We start from the raw sequence: 17817 nt of genomic DNA, 5'->3' as shown, positions 1-17817 counted from the left end.
TATGTATTATAACATACGAAAAGTAACTTTGTTTTACTTGTCACTGCGCGGATTCAGTGCTTAGGTTGCGAATGAAAGATGGGCGACCCATTAAAAGTGCCGGTACCCGCGTTTCGACTAATTCATAGGTTTCGGACCATGGCTGCAGTTACAAATGGAGACCCGTTCCAAGGCACTATTCGGAAGAATAAAGCTTGAAAATTTTAAAGTTTTTCAATTCCCACCATCGGAAGCTAGCACTCAATAATTACTTAACGTGGAACAGTTACCCCAGAAAGGTGCAAATGCATTTGATGGAACTCACGACATCCAGTGGGCAGTTGACGACTGTACTATTAGCAGTTACTATAACTTTTAGTCACAACTAACTTTCAGAGGTTGGAAGTGAAAGACCCTCACAGTTTGTATTTAGCGCGAGCTATAGCGAGAAACAACGACTGCAGTCAGCATTGCGGACCTTTCTCGCAGTACACCTTTCCTATAGGCCTCTTCAAATCATACTTTCCGCGTGTGAGACATGTGTGGTCTCCAATGGCCAATATACTAAAAACGTCCATGCTGAGCATATGCGTCTGTAAACCAAGCGGTAATACGGTTCCAACAGCAAAGATCTGCGTCTGAGCCTGAACCGCTTGCCACTAAAGATGAACACAGCATCTTCATCTGTGATCATTATCTTCAGCAGGGCGACATCTTGACGATAACGCCTGTACACGCAACCATGTTAGATAAACCTGTGAACAGCTTATATCTGTAAGTGCCTACGTCTGTATATGTATTCTAAGAAGTGATATGCATTGCGTACGCGGCCACTCGTGTTCAGACTTTCTTTTTCACTAATCCAAATTATTCCAAGCTTCTTTGTTTAACCTAATGGCTTCGTTCTAAAGTGTTTTTTTTAGGTTGACAGTGGACGTCGTCGCGAAAACACAACTGCCCTGGACCTTAGCAAAAAATCCTTGACACAGGAAAATGAGAAACACAGCTTACTTATGGCTTAAATCAGTATTTGGATTAACAGGTGTCAGTAACCGTACATATAGAAATGATAATCTATTACTCCTGACAATCTTTATGTAATCAAGATAATATTAAGATATTTACGTTTGTAAAAAGCAGTGTGGCTAACAGCATGCCATTACTCTTGCCACACGTGGGCGAAAAGTCGTTATACCGGAGTTGCGACACTTGTTACGTTATTTTTATTGAATTCAAGACTACACTAAATTTAGGTATCAAAACGTTTTATCGTTCGGTATAACTTCTGCTGACACGTGTTCAAGTGAGAACGGCCGAAGGCCTGCGTTCCTACAGTGCCAAAGAGGTCATAGTATCGAGGAAAGCTTTGGTCGTAGACATGGTTCGTTGTAACCGCTCCAAAGGTAGAATGAATAATATATAACATATAATAATAAAAGTAGAATCTATAATATATAAACGTATAATTGCATAATCCGTGTGGATAATTTCTATATCCACGCAGATTATGCAATTATACGTTTTAGCGGAACCTTACACAGAAATTGCTAGTGAGTTGCTGTCAAATCAGTACAGCTTTGACGTTTTAGAGATTTAATTGAAAATTCTTGTCATCCACGAATATTCGGAGTGCTTATATTCGTTCAAGGATGATTGTTTTGTGGATATTATAATAAGTTAAATGTATTTTTAGCACCTCTATTAAGTTTCTTTTCGCCGCTATGTGATAGCATTATAAGTTATTAACACAATTTTTCTTGCCTAACTGTTTCTTGGCTTTCACACCGGGCGGAGGGGGGGGGGGGGCGTCGGCAACAATGGCGGCGATACTTGCATGCATAATCGGAATCGGAAAACACCCGCGGAACGTTCGGGACACGCGAAACGTTTACTGATAAGTTAAAATATATACTGGTGTAATTTTGAAACTTACCATACGAACTAATGAACCAACACTCGTACGTCATTGGAAAAGCTTCCGAACAGACAAACCAAAGGAGCATACGTTATTATTATCATTGTTACTACTTTAGATTTTTGGGCACTTTAGCGCTTATTTTTATACACATACAAAGTGGAAAAGATATAAGCGAGATTTTTTATTTTTGTAGTATAAGTTTAAAACCGCGGCCATGAGGCTAGCGATCAACTCAAAAAGGCGCTGAAGCGCTCAAAATAGATCAACTTCTGTTCGAATTGTACGAAGGGCAACGCTCATGACGGTAACAGCAATTTCAGTCGGTTTCTCTTGTGGTTTCTTATGAACATTGAGTGTAGACAAGTCTCAGTGGCTCACTGGGATGCTGCAGGTCTATTAGACAAAATCAGCTAATTTTTGTTCATATCAGAAGCAAGTAATATAAGTTTCAAGCATCCCCTGATCTTCACTGAGCCGTTTCCGTATGTAACCAAAGCTCTTAATTGAATAGAGTCGACATTATGGTATTGAGATGTTTCTCTGAGATTAAGAACGTATGCCTGTAAGAAGAAAGGCCTGGTTGAACTACTAGAGTGAATCGTGTTGGTTACGTGAACGGCCGGCAACTGCCCCAGGGAGCTAATCCAACTTTGTTCAACTTAGAAATGAGAATATTGACGAAGTTATTTGACGTGCATGACTCGTTCGGAATAAAACTAATGCTTGCGATGATCCCTGAGACGGTCCCCGAAGTATTTAAAAGTAAAGTTTTTCTAGCTGTGAACTTGAGGAATTCTCATAGCTATCCCCGAAACGAAATGCAAAATATTTCTTTCTATAAAACTTTTTTCAGAACAATGTCTTATATAATTTTATTCAATTTACAAATACTTCCGGTAATAATAATCTCATTATAATAATAATCAATAACATTGTCAATATGTATATATGAAAGAAAATAAAAAATTATACGTTTAGGCAAAGTAATGATTTCAATATCAAAAAAAAAAAAAAAAAAGAACGAAAATTAGCAGTAATCTTGAATAATACAAACTGAACTATAGAAAATCTTTTAAATTTGATAACTAAAGCTGAAAAATAAAATTATCGAAATTACAAGAGAGCTATTACAACTATCATATATAAATAGAAAAATAAATCCACCAATATACAAATATATACAAAAATAATCAAACGACATTCATAAAATATCAATATTAAGCTGTTATTTCAAATCCAAAATGGAACTTCCTAAAAAAACACTATTCCATGTATACCTGGCTACACTTAAATCACTATTTACTACTAGTTAACCTCAAAGGAACTAAAGTTATCTCCTTAAAGCAGACGATAACAAAATAACAGTATTTAATTTGAATCTCGACTCATGGTGATAAATTTCTATGAAAAAATGGTCGAAAAATTTAATAAGAAAGGAAATCTCCCTAGTGATAAATATAATCGTTTCTAATTTTACCTTTATCCTGTATACCTTGTGCTAATCATCACTGATAGAAATTCATAAAAACTACAAGAAATGTATGAAAAAAACAAATGACAAAACCAAATGAAAAAAACAAAATCAAACATAAACAAATGACTAGACTTTACTATACGATAGAAGTGCTAAATCGTTAAACTTCATTAATACAAAGTGTTAAAGTTATCTTTGAGTCACAACGACAGCTATTATATTAAACATACCATCACAGGAAATAGTAAAAATACACAAGGCAATATCTCTTTCTCTTAAGCCAGAAAATAGAGAGCATCCTGCAAATATATTTGCAGCCAATCATACAGTCAAAATTAAATTTTTTAACACTTTCAATTGAAACTATAGAAGAAGCAAAAAAAAAGTTCGCTCCTTTGAGATAACCTTTGACGCCTATGACCGTGCGCAATTCTTCTGTACGTAAATAAAAGTTAAGTTCCTTTTTCGCTAAATTATAGTTTATCGTATAAGATGTTGGGACCGGGGTACGGGCTTTTACCCGGACAAAATCTAATTACTTTCGATACATTAGATTAGTAATGTTGGGATATATATATATATATATATATATATATTTAATAGAATATTTGAACCGTGAATATGATGATGCAGTGGAAGCGTCCAATTAATTGCGGTCTCTAAACAAATCATGTATGAGGTATCGTTCATGAATTTACTTCACCTCTTTTTGTAGGATTACATTTAATCCAAACATCTTCGTATACATAACGAAGACATAGCATTTTCGATATCTTGTCTTCATGACTAATTCCCGTTCTTTACTGATACTAGTCATATTCGAATCATGGTCGAGAAAAGCGGACTTTGGAAAGGTTATACGGCACATAATTTTATTATCTCAGAGGGTGTTTGCACTCAGTGAGTTTGTGATGGCAACGAAGCCGATGTTAAAGCCCAACCTACATTTTCACCAGTCGACGATTTGGACGAGGGCAACGGGCTTACTACCCCGAGAGATGTTCTACAGTGCATAATAGAGAAAAATCTACGCAATAACAAACATTGTAAATCTCTTAAATCTTGCATTGATGAACCTTATGACAATATAGGCAGATGACGCTTATGATTGTACGAGGTCATTGATTGAAACAGTTCTACCAGATAACATTCAGAGCTTCTGACCACCGGGCGTAAAGTTCAACTTATAAAGTTAAGTGAAACTATTCAACTTATAAATTAACTAGAAACCAGAATTTGATGATTACGCAAGTCAGTTTCACGTGATCGCCACCAGCCGATCTGTGTGCCTTACAGACATAAGTAGAACACTTTATCTGCTACATTCGCTACTGATATATAAATATATGACACTAAGAAGCACTGGTTTTTCTCGAACTGTAATTATATAAATGTCATAATCGAGTCAATGCAAAATTTCACTTAATGTTCTAAGCATTTTGGATGAGCATTTTAACTTAAGTTAACTTGGAAAAAGGAATATCAGATAGAGCAGTTGACAAACACTGATTGCCCCTCGTCACTGGATCAAATCCTGATGGTCCCTAAAATTAGTTGATCATAAAGATGCGCCCATAGTTTAGTTCTTCAATTAAGGTTCTTACTGGTAGGAGGAAAACGAAGCCGATTTCAGCCATTATGATATTTTAGTGAATATAGGAAGATAAAGGAGATACATTGGGGTAAATACTAATTTTTAGAAACTTTTGATTCTTCTATTTTCTCTGTGGTTTTTACTTGTTCAAACTTTTAGAACTAGCGATTTCTTCTTACCCAATCTCCTTCTATGAATTCATTTGAACTTTGAAAAACGGAAACTTAATCATGTAACGTCGATCTTCAGTACCAAACGATATTTTTGTTTCTCAACTTTTCGTTTTTTGATGACATTCAATCGACTTATAAAAGTATGCGCACCTAGACAATGTTATCTATTAACATGAATTCGAAATGTTAGATCCGTTAAATAGCTCCGGACAAGGTATCTGTTAATTACCAATGATGATATTATAAATTATACCTTCGATGAGTTTGCAGGCCGTTCTATAATCTAGCATCATGGTCCAAATTGTGTTGTATAATTCCTTTGCTAATAATAAATACGATATTTCATTGTTTTATTCGCGAACCAAACGATACATCTAACGACGTGAGCTTCACGAAAAGGCGTTACAGGACACGAAATATTGGATCGACATTGGATAACGAGTAACAAAAACAAAGATATCATCGGCTATCGTAAATGCTGTTAGGTGACTTCACGTTTCGGGGCTCTATATAGAAAAATACTGACCTACTAAAATACTGATAGCCACTTTGTAAGCCATATATGGCTGCCTTGACCACTTTGTCGTTTCAGATATATTCGTCTGAAAGACGTAGCACATAGCTGTATGATGACCGCAAATCACTGGGGCACGACGAGGTTAGTAGTTTAAAATAAAGAAGACTTTTATTAGGTAGCGAAAAAATTTATTTTTTACCTTTCTAAGAGAAAGCCTACTGTCGAAAGCTTCGTGACCGCGAAAAATCTAAAAATCAAAGGTAAGAGCTCTAGCCTTGCTAGATCATCAGCAACGAGACGTAGGGGCTTCACAGATCTTCTTAAAATATCTGCACTAAGACAGGCTACATCGGCCACTTAACTGTTATTAAATATTAACAAACGTAGGGATCGAAGGAAGTGGCTAGCATTCTATACAAAAGCAACTTCTAGAGTTTATAAAAGAAAGCTCATATAGTTCCAAGCAGGATTGCTGAGGTTTGTTTTTCTACAGAACATCAAGTTTCATCAACTCTTTGGGGTCAGAAAGGTTCACACACACACATACCTACTACCCAGTATAGTGCGAAGTTTTTATGAAGGATTTGGAAAATTTGCAGGCCGCTAACGATTTAGCAATCCTTTACCTTCCGTTTTCTGACAACGTCGACTGCAACGATTTTGTACGGCAGCATCGAAGCCGGAAGTGGTCCGTTTCTTTACAACTTAAATCGGTGAATGATTAGCTTAATTGTTGAATAGTTCCCGATCCACTCTACGCAGTGATTCTATCTCTTCTTGCAGCCATTTCATAAATTTCTCGAATATCATCCGTCTTTTTAATTGCTCCTTACCCTCCATGTTCCATACAAAGCGGTTGGTCACTACGTTTTTTCTCGTATGTGTTATATTGAATAACGTCTTTGCGTGATTTAGAGTGAGAACCGACACTGTTGTCGCTCGTTGAAGCTCCTTGGCACGTTTTTCTTTGTTATTTTTTAATCGAATCGACGCCACCATATGTCCCTAGCTTCATCACGCAAACATGCTACGTTTAACAGACCGATTTCGTTATCCAGTTTCTTGAACCCATTTTTTGGGGGGTTTGAACCCATCTAATATTTACAGGATACCAATAGAAAGTATTGGTTGCTTGCTTGAGAAATGTACTTATTATTTTGTTTGATGACGTTCTGCTTGATGATTTGGATGACATATCTGAAATGATAGGCTTGGCGAATATTTTTGAGGGTCATTGTATATTTTTACTATTCATGAGCACCGAAGTGGATAGATAGAAAACGCAGAGCAGATTACATACGCTCATTGGCAATCTATACGACTGTTCCAAGTCTTGAGGACAAAGAATAAGCGAAGCCCGCTCCGTCACAAGGTAACGCAGGATCTATTTCCTTTTGAAATTCTACTGAAGATAGTCGTTTTAAACTGTCATGATCGCATGTTGTTTTAAAATACCCTGCTTCAATCTCGGCGCGTACCTTTTGCTAACCGACAACTGAGCAAGGAGTTGCCCCTGGCGGACTGAGTTCGTCCATATTACCGAAAGCTTTAGGCAAATCATTCTTTTATCTAGCACAAACTGTTATCAGGTATACAAGCGAGAAGGTCTCTCTTTCAAGAAGGACACGCGCTTGCCCAAATAAAGATCGAAAGATACACAGCTTGCAGTGGGTATCACGCAATCGACGGAGAATACGTGACGAAAGGCAAACAACTTGTGCAAATAAGCGTGCTCCGAAGCCCTTTCCAACTGTCGATAATGTATAAAGTCAATTTTCAAAACAGCCAATTTTTTACTGGCCTAGTCAATACATAGGAATATAAGGCATATAAAAAGTCGCTTCAAGAGAGAACGCATGCTACGTTCCTATTTTCTTTTGTGCCCATGGAAATTCTATATATAGCATTTTATTTATCTGAACAATGATAAAAACATGGAGAACTCTAATAGGAGGGTTCATTTCGCTGCATATTAGATAGCTATCTAGGATGTTTCCTCACCTGGACTTAAAAGTTAGTTAAATTTGGTTTTTACTAGAATCTTATTTTTGTTGGATATTGTGAAAGTCGGCTATCTTTGACCTTGTATTTGGCTTTCAACTGCGGAACCAGAAAAGTACGATTCTGAATAAGCATTGGTCTAAAGTGCTTCGTTGTAAGTCGAAGGTGTCCCCACTTTATTAGTAAGGAAAAATCTTTACCTAAGATCGGAAGATAGCAGGTCAATGTAATTTTGGATGACAGTTCGCCGTGGATAATTAAATTATTAGGCCACCCATAGAAAATCCGCAAATAGATATTTTGTTTTTTTCTGGGAATAAGTTCTAAGTTATATAGGATATTGTAAAGAACAGATGCTATGGCATTGCAACGCTGTACTCGGACAATAGGACGTTACGTGCCCTATTATATGATAAATTTATTGATACATAAGAATGAGCTTATTACCGATGTTATTCAATGTGAACTTTCTCTTAGAGGTTGATTTCTTCCTAATAAGTATCTACATGAAGTTATAATTAAATACGTCAAACCTAGATTGGTCGAAACGTGACGATTTCTATACTATTTGTACACACGTAATTTGTACTTTGTACGTACGCAGTACATCAAAATTGGCTGAACATGCGAAACCTTATGGATGTCACCAGGGGTGTTAAAAGGATAAGCTTACCATGAACGTTTTGAAGGATATTTACCAGAAGGTTTCCCAAAATGAACACCATTTTTTCTTATATTTTTATGAATATTAGTGTGAAAACAAAAACTAATAAAATATGGCACCACCCCACTATATATATATACGATTCTAGAAACTGTGTGAAACATACGGTTATTGAAATGGTTCAGGTTGTGCATCTTACCCGATTTAGTGCATATTCTTGAGTTTCCATGCAAATGCGGTCGGCTGACGAAGCATGAAAAATGGTTAGCTCAGAAAACACCGCGGGCGTCCCCAAACATTTATTGTTTCACCATCATTCAATTCAAGAGTGTGCCGAGTGGAACTTCACTGTGGAGTCTTGAATTCTAGGTGCTAGGGACTCTTCTTATCGCCCCAAATATTTGTATTAGGTAATGGCGGTTTTTCAGCCTACAAAATTACGATTTCACTCGAGCTCTAGCAGCAACTTCATATGCTTGCGCCGCTACTTCCATCGAGCCAAATACCATTCTATCTAATGTCGAAAAAATCCCAAAAAAAAAAGGCTGTTCGGTCGGTTTTTAAAAGCCTTGTGACTATCAAGTGTATTCACTCATAATTCACGTTTCATACGTCATTGATCGGAAAAAACCGGTAGTCTGTCGACATAAGCTCAGAACAATATGGGCGCAAAAAGCCTTCCACTCGAACTCTTGCAATGTAGTTATTCTGGCCGTTTCCATCCGTGACCTAGCCTTGTCGAAAAAGAGTGACTTTGCTTTATTTGTCGGATCGTGTCTGTTGGGCAGGCCCATTCGATTCACGCAACTGGGCCATATGCAGGTTCTTGTCGGCTAGCTTTTATTTATCAAGCATTTTTCAATGAATAAAACCTTTTCGGTCCGACTAAAGGCAAATCGTCGCGTTTTTAGGATAGGGATGTGACCTAACTCTAGGCTTAGGCGTACCTCCCATAGTTCCCCGTTCATTTCTTTGCTTCATATCGATGTGAAGACACCACCTTACTGTGACCCGTAAAAATTCTCTATAGAAACTTGTCACTGTGGCTGTATGTTGCTCTGTGTCGGGTGAAATTATGAGAAACCATGAAAAATCGTGCTTCTCTTCACTCTATTTGAGATAAACCCAGACTCTTGATTCTTGAGTAAATCCCATAAATTCGGGATACTTGCAGAAAGTCATATCACGGTAGAAAATACGCCATGTACAGCGGTTTCTCTGCTAATATTTAACTTGTTCACCGAAGGTTCCCTTAAAGATTCTTTTAGGAAGTCCTTATCACCCTGTGATGATCCTGCAATTGTAATTTTTCTGATACCTAAATAGAAGTAAAACACATATATTAAAGGACTTGTATGTAATGTATGCATACAAATTATAACCTAATTTAACCTATAATATATCATAATCCAACAAGCTTTCTCGCACTGGAGACGTCATCGATACAAATCCTGGAGTGGAAAGGCATATCTATGACATGCATTAACGTTTGCTTCGGCTCCATTGATTACTATGGCCGTCCTCGCGCTGACAACGTGTGCTTTACCTTGAAGCAAGCATGCACATAAGAACCCTGCCTCCGGCCCCAGGGTTACTAGCGTTATTCGGAATCTGACGGCTTAAGCAACTTTAATCCTGTATTTACGCTAAGCCTATATTTTATGTCGGTATCTGAAGCGAACAAGTTTAAGTAAGGCTTTTATGCGGTGAGACTGATTGTACTGCTGACAAACTGAAAATTTTCGACGAAAATATTCAGTCATTCGTATACGCTCTTGAAGTTAGCTTTTTTCAGAGGTTCATGCTGTCGACTGAGCGTCGGCCCCATATGACCCATCCACATGGTTGGATCACTTCTTGTGGGCATGCGGCCCACAATGTTCGTGCCAGGATCCCATCAAGCTGGTTGTCCGGTTGGCTAACAGCTATGAAAGGCAGTGAACAAGAGAAGGAGGCTGAAAGGCTACTTCAAAGTCCCCTTTGACTTTGTGCTCTGATTGAGCATTATGCGCAATTTACAACCCTGAAGAGCTTCTGAGGGGTTCGGCCAAAATTGACATAAGTGATAGTGCGGTCCGGAATGCCCCCAGCGTGCTGTCAGTAGCTTCAACTTGATTTGATGGAATATGGCACCGTTATTAGGTAGCATAGGAATATCTAGACGAAACCGCTATTCACGCAAGTTTTTGAGCAGAACTTGCGTCCACTGATCAGTTTTGGGGCCTTTTATTTGGGTACACCGACGATGTACTATATATACATTTTGTTCCATGCAAATAGCAACTATGTTCCAGGGGGTAGATTTATGGTCAGGGCGGCTTGTAAACGACGTTTCAAGATTTAAGGAGTTACGAAGTCTTTAAAATGCTAAAGTTACGTTTGTAACAATCTGCTATACTTACATTTTAATTGCTTGCTACAATCACATGTCTGATAGAAATTCAGCCCTACAAGTAAACCAATTGGCTGAAATATCTGAGCAAGGCATGAGTAAATGATATATATTTTCATTGAAAAAATGCATTTGTACCTTGTATGCGTTGTAGGCTTGATGCGCATGTAAAATCGATCTACGCATATCTGGTAGCTGATCTACTTTCTCTGATATGTAGCTAGTTATGGTACGCATTTCGTCAGACGTTGGATAGTTTCTTTCTAATAAAGCCCTACTAAGTGTTCCTACCGTTTACGCTATCATCGTTGAACGTGAGTTTTTAATGAAGCTTGCCAAAAGTTTGAATGACTCGAAATAAAGCTATCTACATTACTGTATTAGTGGGTTATTTTATTAAAACCATCCTACGCATCTTTCCTGGCTATATCAGGAGTGAGCTCTTGAAACTTCGCTTTTATTAGAATATGTAGAATTTATTAGGATATATATAGAACACACATATATACCTATATGTGTGTTAGATGAACGTTTTATGAGATCCACAGTGATACAAATGAGAACATCCATATACACATTAGAGCTTCGTCCATTTTTCGTACGCTTCGGATCATCACTTTTTAGCGTCAAGATTGCAAATGTGCGACGTAATCTCTGACAATGCCGTACATTTACTCTCACCATCGCAAAAATATTGCAACGTTGCACAAATGCGGAGTTGCAATTACATTTGTTGTCATTTTTCCGCAGTTGTATCCGCCATCTCTGACACAGAGTGTCTCTGCTGCGCCGGACTAGATGAAAAAGCGATGTGGTTTTTTAAACTTGAAGTAGTCAATTTTTTAAAAAACGAAAAAACAGGTTAGGGGTCCGTTTTCCCATTTTATGACGTCATTACAATTCGCGAACATATCTACATGTAAACCGTATATGGATTGGCTCTACACAGGAAAGGTCACAAGGTGTTTTTAACTGTACGTTGAGTAATAACAGACAACAGCGAAAATGGACAACCTAGACCTTGAATAGTCCTCCTTTTGATCGAGACAAGACATCTATATTAAAGCTGCTAGATAAAATCAAATAGTTTCAATTATGAAATAGAACTTGAAGAGAAAAATTTATAGATTTATTGATTCTACCCAAAGAATATTCATAGATATGAACTGGCTGAAATCTCGCAGTCTTGGAGGAACGCACGGAAACAGCTAGTTCATCATAGTAAATGCAGCACCGTTTACGCAATAGTGAAGCCCATAGAAACGTATTCGACGTTTTCACAGTCGCTTAAAGACGTCATTCAGTTGCGGAATTTAAGGGTCGAGCGCTTTGACAACTAAAAGCGAGCCGTTGTACGCGGTGTGTCTCCCATAGGGCTCCTTGCAGTACTAGAAAAATTTAGCCTCGTCCCTTTGTATTTGTATGACGAACAATTTAGAAAAGAACTTTTACTCAAACGAATATTTGCAGCGCATAATATGGAGCTACGTTAGTTGCTAAGTCGTTAATTTTGTATCTCTCGTCCTGTTACTCGTTATTCGAAACACAGGTGAATATCTGTGACTGCATGAGGCGGTAACATTTATGAAATACTATACACAAAGCTTCAACTGTATAGTTGTTCCATTGATTCCTCCTCGTAAAAAATTAACTTGGACCGGATATGGTCTGCTGTCTGATTTCCTTCGGTGTCTTTTCTTGCTGCGTACTCATTTTTCATTCTTCGTTGATTACTATTAATGGTTCTATTGCTTTTAATAGCTATAGTCGTGTTGGGCTATTTTACCCATTAGGCGTAGTGGGTTGGAAACCCAGATAGATATCCACATCTGTTGCTTTTCGTTCTTAATGTTGAAATCTTACTTTTTTTTTTCCAATTGTGTGACTGTTCAGAACGAACAAACTCAGTCTAATCTTATGTTTATCTTTGTTTTCAACGAGGTGCTAGCTCTAGCCTCCTCCTTTACTATTTTTTAAGGCCTCCCCTTTCTGAGAAAATCAAATTCAGTCCTTGGTCTTCTCTATTCTGTTGTCTCGTTGAAGTTTGGAATCGACCGAAATCAGAAAGAGCGATTCTCCTTCACAGAATGCTCATTTTTTTCTCAACTGAGGTAGCCTATTTTAATATTTGCAAGACCCTTAGGCGGTTTTTGTTCTCTTTCAGTTCTGCCGTCATCTTTATTTTCTTAAGTAACATTTGTATTGACTACATCGATTCCGACTAAGCTACTTTACGGATTAGCCCGGAATTACTTGTCCCGCGTGTCGTGACCACTCTTTAGCAATACTGTTCCTGTAATGGGCATTTAGCTTCCTTTCATCCTCTATATAAATGTTCATAAAACGACAGCTCACTATCAGCAAGCTGCATGTGGGCTCTTCCTACTTACCTATGTATAGCAGCGACAGCATACGGAGCTAGCATAGATGTAGATCACGCAGCGGAGAATTAGGTAGCGCCCAGAAATATACAAATTAATATGTTTGTTAATTGTGTTAAAAAAACAAGCACGCAATATTCTGCTTTTCGCTATTTTGAGATTAGTCTAGCCCCATTTTTTAGTGGCTTTCTAAGTTGCAGAGAAAAAAGTGTTCAAAAAAAGAAAATACATATATACATACATACATACATACATACATACATACGTGTGTCATTCACTGTTTATATCAACGAATGTTTCACAAAGCAGTGCCATAGAAGCCGTCTGCTGGACATTTTTAGGCCTGGCTACATGTGAGAGAAAAGTCATTCCAGAAAATAGGAAAAAAAAATACATAATCTTTGAAGAATAATAACGATTAAGCATTTTGGGCCAAAATTCTTAGCTCATATACATCTTTCTACAGAAGGGTCGCTGACCCAGAGCTGGTACGTCGCACAATGACGTGCAGTTGTTTTTTTGACTTGAAATAATAACAAACGACGACAAAAAAAAACACAAAACTTTTTTCCTCACAAAGGAGAAGGAATTAACGATTAAATGTCATACATATGCTTGACTTTCAACTTCAAATCTATGATATATAAATGAAATATAAATATCAGAATATGCTGTCCAGTCATTTAGAAATCAATTTCAGGTTAGTTTTACGGTACAGTTAAGTGCTCTAACATGCTTGGCCTTTCCCGTTGCATTTCGTTAAGTGCTTTTAATTTTATAGTTAGCAATCTCTCGAAGCAGTGGCTGAACTTAGAGGTTGTCATATCTGCACCCCCTCCCCCAAAAAGTAAATGTAGCGTGAGCAGAAAGGGAAAGTGACTCGTAGTTAGACTCTATTACGATACCCTACAGCCTAGTGCAGCTTGAGCAGGTGCTGATGTTGGCTCACCTGTGCAGCAGTGTGGGATAAAATAACTTGGGTTAAAACCAAACTTATTGTAACTGTCCCATTTATGTTACATGCTTAGTTATGCCCAAAGCTGCGTCAGAATTGCATCATAGGTTTCACCAAATCTTTTTGTCAAGTCCGATTTCGATAGCCCACCCAATTGTTGAGGCTGACAGCATCTCTGGGTTATTGGTGCGGGTTGGCTGTTTGTCCTGAAATAAAAACCCATTCCGTGCAACAGAGCAAAAAGAGCAGCAGAGCTTTTGCTGTCTTAAAGAACTGCTCGCGAACTTTCGCTCTGTAACATCTATCCTCAGTGATTCATTTCGTTCGTACTATTACTTGTATGCAAAACTTACATGGGTTGACATATTATACAGCTTCAATAATGTGTATGTTCGAAGGGGAAACGATGTAACGCTTGAATGTGCATAGCTCAACTCCAGCAACTCTAGTAACTCTCATTGAGATTATTAGGGCTGAGAAAGAAGACATTCGAAAATCCACAGAGATTTCTGTCCCGTTACAGTTACCACAGTAAAGATTATGACGGCCGCCTGTCACCATCTGCATTGTGCACCAGCGTAGTTCTACCCTTCACAAACGATGATAGGGCGACTCAAAAGGTTTTGGTGTTGTTCTGCAACCTCATCATTGTTCCAGATTTCCTCTTGCCAGCTTGGTATATCCTGTTGTTGATACCGTCGTTGCCTCTCTGAGGCGCGGATTTTATTCTTCTTCTGAATTGGAATCTACTAGCGACACCTCCACTTCAAAGATGAAAAGCGGACGAGTAACGCCAGTTAGATGGCCTCCTTTTGTCCTTATCCTCTACTAGACCCTTTCATTATTGAGTTATTTATTTATTATTGGGTTTTGCTAACTCCCCATTCCGAGTTTGTAGGTGTGAGCTATAAAGAAGTTGTTTTTCGAGACAGGACAATGTTGGTTATTTTCTGTACCCTATCTTATATCGATCCCACCGCCTTACCGCACCTGTGTCGATGCGGGCTCCAAAAAACTGGTCACGCATTGTAGAACTCAAAAGGGAATGTCCGAAAAGAATAAGACGACTCTGTTGGATCAGGAAGGTGACACGCCATTCGTCCTATAAGCGGACGCATAGATAGAAAATTGGGGGAAGGAGGGGTCTAAAGTAAGAAAAGCAGAACTTTGCCTTCGTTGTGAACGGGGATAGTGTAAAGCAGTCTCCTACACCTTTTGACGGGCTCAGTGGCCAATTTTTTGCAGTTGAATCGTTAATCGACCAGATATTTCCGATAGCAGGTACGAGTCAATACGTAAATAAAGGCCTGGTCCTGATTCGATATCGATAAGGGGGTAGAACTATGATTGCCTATGCAGGGATTGATAGTATTACAATAAATTAGCACGGCTATGAATAGATGTATCCATATCTTCTAACAAGAAACGTATTGCTTTTTACCTTTAGCCAGAATAGCAAGAAGGCCTAGGCTAATTCGGATATGCTCATTTAGAGAAGTGAGCCATTGTGTCAGAGACAGGTATAGCGTCTAGTCATCATTGTGTTGTAAAATTTTTCATGTTGGATTGGACGTCCGATCAGTTCGTACGCTTATTCGTCTGCCTTCATGCTTTTACAATCTCTGTCCTCGACAGGGTCCTGCACTACAGCTTATGTAGGTCGAATTTAGAGCTGGTTTATGCTCAAGTTTATTTATTTGTTGATTTCGAAAAGCGAGATTGTTAAATTTCTGAACCAGGTGCCATCGTATGTTGCTGCACGACTTATACATTCTAAGCGAAACATCCAAACAGAGCAGCCATATTATATCATAATGAATTAAATGTTTTTCTGTTAACAAGCATACAATTATTACTGATCTGATAATATATCAGAGAAATGTTTGATAGATAGAGTAAAATATATCGACTTCTTAAAAAAACACTTTAGCGACGTTCCCAATTCGCTTTTCTTAACGTACTCAAATACTGAATTTAACCTTCAGATACCCTTCGAATGGCTACCAGCAGTTGCTCATGGTTTTTGGTACCTTTACTATAGCTAGCATTGCATTGATTACTAATATGAATGCATCTATGATAGCCAATTAAATCGAGAGTTTCTTAGTCATTTTCTACCATTCTATATACATGCGCTTATGCAAGATAGCCGTATCCGCTGCGTGGTCATTGAGTATACTCTGGTAAAAAGCGGCTTCGAAGGTATGACCTGACATGATCGGACAATGAAACCATGATTGTAGCTACTGATTTCCATTGCGCGATCTTAGGAGGTGGCCAAACCTACTGATTTCAAAATATTGATAAGGTTTATTTTTGTAGACACTTCGAAATTCATTCACTTTACGTTGCGGGGAATGTATGTTTCAGAGTTTAGCTCTGCTCCGTTGCGGGTAGTCGCTATAGTCTGAGCGAGCTTCATGACGTACAGGATATCTAGACACTGTCTGGAGCCCAAGTAGTTAATTAGCGGTAACAGGTGCTAGGAGAAAAAATAGACGAAGGCAATGGCTTAACTCGGTTTTTAGGAACGTACAGACGATAGCTTATTTCTACTAACAACCGCCGTTATATTTTTCAATTTCCCATTTTAGGTGGCGTTTTCATATGAGTGAAAATCATTTTCCGCCTAGGGCCAGGTATCCTAGAAGATAACAGACTGGTTGATAATTCTTCAATGGGACTGATCAAAGATAATTTTTACTGCTGTTAGCAAGCGGTACCTAAACTTGATATCTTATTTCTTACCATCGTAACCATCAATGATATTTAGTAGCGATTGTATCGAGATCAGAAAATTCTGCTGATTTTGCATTTACGATACCACTATCGAAAGACTGAAAGAGGCCACTTCGGACAGTTTACGCCGCAACCGTAGATAGTCGCCACTGTCGCCCTCTTTTGCCACCTCTTGGGCGATGCTACTGTCAAGTGTCGTTGTCCCAAAAGAAACGCTGTTTCGGAACAATTCTTAGAAGTTTCCCAAAATACTTACTTTTAGCTAAAGGCGTTAAAGGCTTCTTTCGACAATTGCAATAGGGGTCAACAGAGGGTCTTCCGCAAGGGTCCGCTTTAATCGGGCAGCAATAGAGATTTGCACCATGTTCAAACCTGAATCTAAAGGCGCTTAGCTTTAAAAGCACGCATTGGGCGAGATTCAGTGAGTAAAAATAAGCAACAAAATAGAATAAGCGGCTACAGCTTCAGACGATTCAGTGTTAAAAGGAGCGATGCAAAAATTCTTTGTCTTTGAAATATGACTATATATATATATATATATATATAGATGTCCATTTCATATAATCACCATTGCCAGCGATTATAGCTTTGATTCGAGATCTGAACCACTAAGTGTCATTTCAGCGTATTCCTTTTTATTTCGCAAATAATTTTTTAATCACACTCGTATATCAAGCGATATTAGTAAATATAACCTTTTTAAAGTGTTGTCTAAATACGCTACATACGAGAAATTTAAACGAAATTAAATTTTGGGCTGATAGCAGGCCAAATGTCCTGAAAATGCAAGCACAGAAAATGGGCAAAAAAAAACTAGCTCAAAGCCCATCAGGTCGACCTAATTCGCAATTAATACAATAAATAAAAGGATCTTCCGATTTTCCTCATGGACATTTCTCTATGGTTTCTTCTAGAAGCAACAGGCTTCATTCTAGCACCAAAAATGGCAGATGAACGTATGGCCATTACGACAAATAGCCCGCCGAAAATTGCTCCAATTTAAATGCTACACGCTGTATATGTATATATA

General features: G+C 38.1%; 1 protein-coding gene across 5 annotated transcripts in view; it reads left to right on the top strand.

Moving 5' to 3' along the window:
- LOC111251152 (FMRFamide receptor-like) overlaps window positions 1-17817 on the top strand; it is a 97183-nt gene that overhangs the window by 1549 nt on the left and 77817 nt on the right. Inside the window, exon 2 of one of the 5 annotated variants that reach the window (XR_002673648.2) lies at window positions 58-5890. The exons of the other annotated variants lie outside the window; for them this stretch is intronic. The gene's annotated coding sequence lies outside the window, so the exon portion shown is untranslated. Of the gene's footprint in view, window positions 1-57; window positions 5891-17817 lie in introns of those variants that run through there. 5 annotated transcript variants of the gene reach the window in all.

This window comes from Varroa destructor, unplaced genomic scaffold, assembly GCF_002443255.2.
Source record: "Varroa destructor unplaced genomic scaffold, Vdes_3.0 BEIS01000005.1, whole genome shotgun sequence".
Classification (NCBI taxonomy): domain Eukaryota; kingdom Metazoa; phylum Arthropoda; class Arachnida; order Mesostigmata; family Varroidae; genus Varroa; species Varroa destructor.
The sequence above is the reverse complement of the archived record's forward strand: the minus strand, read 5'-3'. Positions and strand labels throughout refer to the sequence as shown.